Here is a 5,443-nt window from a genome sequence, read left to right on the forward strand (position 1 = left end):
TCATCCAATCTGATATATTTGACACCTCAAACCTCGCCGGGACTAGATCATCAGGTCTATATATGGTAATCTTGCAACCTGAGTTCAGTAATAGGTTGTAGTTTCATCCAGTATGATATATTTGACACCTCGAACCTCACCTAGACGAGAACATCGGGTCTGTATATGGTAATTGCAACCTGAGTTCAATAATAGGTTGCAGTTTCATCCAATCGGATATATTTGACACCTCAAACCTCGCCGGTACGAGAACATCGTGTCTGTATATGGTAATTGCAACCTGAGTTCAGTAATAGGTTGCAGTTTCATCCAATCTGATATATTTAACACCTCAAACCTCGCATGGACGAGAACATCGGGTCTGTATATGGTAATTTTGTAACCTGAGTTCAGTAATAGATTGTAGTTTCATCTAATCTGATATATTTGACACCTCAAACCTCTCCTGGACGAGAACATCGGGTCTGTATATGGTAATCTTGCAACCTGAGTTCAGTAATAGGTTGCAGTTTCATCCAATCTGATATATTTGACACCTCAAACCTCGCCTGGACGAGAACATCGGGCCTGTATATGGTAATCTTGCAACCTGAGTTCAGTAATAGGTTGCAGTTTCGTTCAATTTGATATAATTAACACCTCAAACCTCGCTTGGACGAGAACATCGGGTCTGTATATGGTAATATTGCAACCTAAGTTCAGTAATAGGTTGCAGTTTCATTCCATCTGATATATTTGACACATCAAACCTCGCATGGACTAGAACATCAGGTCTGCATATGATAATCTTGCAACCCGAGTTCAGTAATAGGTTGCAGTTTCATCTCAAACCTCGCGTGGACGAGAACATCGGGTCTGTATATGGTAATCTTGCAACCTGAGTTAAGTAATAGGTTGCAGTTTCATCCAATCTGATATATTTGACACTTCAAACCTCGCCTGGACGAGAACATCAGACCTGTATATGGTAATCTTGCAACCTGAATTCAGTAATATATTGTAGTTTCATCCAATCTGATATATTTGACACCTCAAACCTCGCCTAGACGAGAACATCGGACCTGTATATGGTAATCTTGCAATCTGAGTTCGATAATAGGTTGCAGTTTCATCCAATTTGATATATTTGACACCTAAAACCTCGCCTGGACGAGAACATCGGGTCTGTATATGGTAATCTTGCAACCTGAATTCACTAATAGGTTGCAGTTTCATCCAATCTGATATATTTGACACCTCAAACCTCTCTTGGAAGAGAACATCGGGTTTGTATATGTTAATACTGCAACCGGAGTTTAGTAATAGGTTGCATTTTCATCCAATCTGACATATTTGACACCTCAAACCTCGTCGGGACGAGAACATCGGGTCTGTATATGGTAATCTTGCAACCTGAGTTCAGTAATAGGTTGCAGTTGCATCCAATCTGATATATTTGACACCTCAAACCTCGTCTGGACGCGAACATCGGGTCTGTATATGGTAATCTTGCAACCTAAGTTCTGTAATATGTTGCAGTTTCATCCAATCTGATATATTTGACACCTCAAACCTCGCCTGAACTAGAACATCAGGTCTGCATATGGTAATCTTGGAACCCGAGTTCAGTAATGGGTTGAAGTTTTATCCAATCTGATATATTTGACACCGCAAACTACGCGTGGACGAGAACCTCGGGTCTGTATATGGTAATCTTGCAACCTGAGTTCAGTAATAGGTTGCAGTTTCATCCAATCTGATATATTTGATACCTCAAAGCTCGCATGGACGAGAACATCGGGCCTGTATATGGTAATCTTGCAACCTGAGTTCAGTATTAGGTTGCAGTTTCATCCAATTTGATATATTTAACACCTCAAACCTCTCCTGGACGAGAACATCGGGTCTGTATATGGTAATCTTGCAACCTGAATTCAGTAATAAGTTGCAGTTTCATCCAATCTGATATATTTGACACCTCAAACCTCGCCTGGATGAGAACATCGGGTCTGTATATGGTAATCTTGCAACCTGAGTTCAGTAATAGGTTGCAGTTTCATCGAATCTGATATATTTGACACCTCAAACCTCGTCTGGACGAGAACATCGGGTCTGTATATGGTAATCTTGCAACCTGAGTTTAGTAATAGGTTGAAGTTTCATTCAATTTGATATAATTAACACCTCAAACCTCGCTTGGACGAGAACATCGGGTCTGTATATGGTAATCTTGCAACCTAAGTTCAGTAATAGGTTGCAGTTTCATTCAATCTGATATATTTGACACATCAAACCTCTCATGTACTAGAATATCAGGTATGCATATGGTAATCTTGCAACCCGAGTTCAGTAATAGGTTGCAGTTTCATCTCAAACCTCGCGTGGACGAGAACATCGGGTCTGTATATGGTAATCTTGCAACCTAAGTTCAGTAATAGATTGTAGTTTCATCCAATCTGATATATTTGACACCTCAAACCTCGCTGAGACGAGAACATCGGGTCAGTATATGGTAATCTTGAAACCTGAATTCAGTAATATATTGTAGTTTCATCCAATCTGATATATTTGACACCTCAAACCTCGCCTGGAAGAGAACATCGGACATGTATATGGTAATCTTGCAATTTGAGTTCAATAATAGGTTGCAGTTTCATCCAATTTGATATATTTGACACCTCAAACCTCGCCGGTACGAGAACATCGTGTCGGTATATGGTAATTGCAACCTGAGTTCAGTAATAGGTTGCAGTTTCATCCAATCTGATATATTTAACACCTCAAACCTCGCATGGACGAGAACATCGGGTCTGTATATGGTAATTTTGCAACCTGAGTTCAGTAATAGATAGTAGTTTCATCTAATCTGATATATTTGACACCTCAAACCTCGCCGAGACGAGAACATCAGGTCTATATATGGTAATCTTGCAACCTGAGTTCAGTAATAGGTTGCAGTTTCATCCAATCTGATATATTTGATACCTCAAACCTCGCCTGGACGATAACATCGGGCCTGTATATGGTAATCTTGCAACCTGAGTTCAGTAATAGGGTGCAGTTTCATCCAATTTGATATATTTAACACCTCAAACCTCGCCTGGACGAGAACATCGGGTCTGTATATGGTAATCTTGCAACCTGAATTCAGTAATAAGTTGCAGTTTCATCCAATCTGATATATTTGACACCTCAAACCTCGCCTGGATGAGAACATCGGGTCTGTATATGGTAATCTTGCAACCTGAGTTCAGTAATAGGTTGCAGTTTCATCCAATCTGATATATTTGACACCTCAAACCTCGTCTGGACGAGAACATCGGGTCTGTATATGGTAATCTTGCAACCTGAGTTCAGTAATAGGTTGCAGTTTCATCCAATCTGATATATTTGACACCTCAAACCTCGCCTGGACGAGAACATCGGGTCTGTATATGGTAATCTTGCAACCTGAATTCAGTAATAAGTTGCAGTTTCATCCAATCTGATATATTTGACACCTCAAACCTCGCCTGGATGAGAACATCGGGTCTGTATATGGTAATCTTGCAACCTGAGTTCAGTAATAGGTTGCAGTTTCATCCAATCTGATATATTTGACACCTCAAATCTCGCCTGGACGACAACATCGGGTCTGTATATGGTAATCTTGCAACCTGAATTCAGTAATATATTGTAGTTTCACCCAATCTGATATATTTCACACCTCAAACCTCGCCGGGACGAGAACATCGGGTCTGTATATGGTAATTGCAACCTGAGTTCAGTAATAGGTTGCAGTTTCATCCAATCTGATATATTAGACACCTCAAACCTCGCCCGGACGAGAACATCGGGTCTGTATATGGTAATTTTGCAACCTGAGTTCAGTAATAGGTTGTAGTTTCATCCAATCTGATATATTTGACACCTCAAACCTATCCTATCCGTGAACATCGGGTATGTATATGGTAATCTGGCAACCTGAGTTCAGTAATAGGTTGCAGTTTCATTCAATCTGATATATTTAACACCTCAATCTTCGCCTGGACGAGAACATCGGGTCTGTATATGGTAATTTTCCAACCTGAGTTCCGTAATAGGTTGTATTTTCATCCAATCTGATATATTTGACACCTCAAACCTCGCCTGGACCAGAACATCGGGTTTGTATATGGTAATCTTGCAACCTGAGTTCAGTAATAGGTTGCAGTTTCATCCAATCTGATATATCTGACACCTCAAACCTCGCATGGACGAGAACATCGGGTCTGCATATGGTAATTTTGCAACCCGAGTTCAGTAATAGGTTGCAGTTTCATCCAATCCGATATATTTGACACCTCAAACCTCGCCGGGACTAGAACATCAGGTCTGTATATGGTAATCTTGAAACCTGAGTTCAGTAATAGGTTGTAGTTTCATCCAATATGATATATTTGACACCTCGAACCTCGCCTAGACGAGAACATCGGGTATGTATATGGTAATTGCAACCTGAGTTCAGTAATAGGTTGCAGTTTCATCCAATCGGATATATTTGAGACCTCAAACCTCGCCGGTACGAGAACATCGTGTCGGTATATGGTAATCTCAACCTGAGTTCAGTAATAGGTTGCAATTTCATCAAATCTTATATATTTAACACCTCAAACCTCGCATGGACGAGAACATCAGGTCTGTATATGGTAATTTTGCAACCTGAGTTCAGTAATAGATTGTAGTTTCATCTAATCTGATATATTTGACACCTTAAACCTCGCCTGGACGAGAACACTGGGTCTGTATATGGTAATCTTGCAACCTGAGTTCAGTAATAGGTTGCAGTTTCATCCAATCTGATATATTTGACACCTCAAACCTCGCCTGGACGAGAACATCGGGCCTGTATATGGTAATCTTGCAACCTGAGTTCAGTAATAGGTTGCAGTTTCATTCAATTTGATATATTTAACACCTCAAACCTCGCTTGGACGAGAACATCGGGTCTGTATATGGTAATCTTGCAACCTAAGTTCAGTAATAGGTTGCAGTTTCATCCAATCTGATATATTTGACACATCAATCTTCGCCTGGACGAGAACATCGGGTCTGTATATGGTAATCTTGCAACCTGAGTTCCGTAATAGGTTGTATTTTCATCCAATCTGATATATTTGACACCTCAAACCTCGCCTGGACCAGAACATAGGGTCTGTATATGGTAATCTTGCAACCTGAGTTCAGTAATAGGTTGCAGTTTCATCCAATATGATATATCTGACACCTCAAACCTCGCATGGACGAGAACACCGGGTCTGCATATGGTAATTTTGCAACCCGAGTTCAGTAATAGGTTGCAGTTTCATCCAATATGATATATCTGACACCTCAAACCTCGCTTGGACGAGAACATCGGGTCTGTATATGGTAATCTTGCAACCTAAGTTCAGTAATAGGTTGCAGTTTCATCCAATTTGATATATTTGACACATCAATCTTCGCC

Source organism: Papaver somniferum, chromosome 5 (assembly GCF_003573695.1).
Source record: "Papaver somniferum cultivar HN1 chromosome 5, ASM357369v1, whole genome shotgun sequence".
Classification (NCBI taxonomy): domain Eukaryota; kingdom Viridiplantae; phylum Streptophyta; class Magnoliopsida; order Ranunculales; family Papaveraceae; genus Papaver; species Papaver somniferum.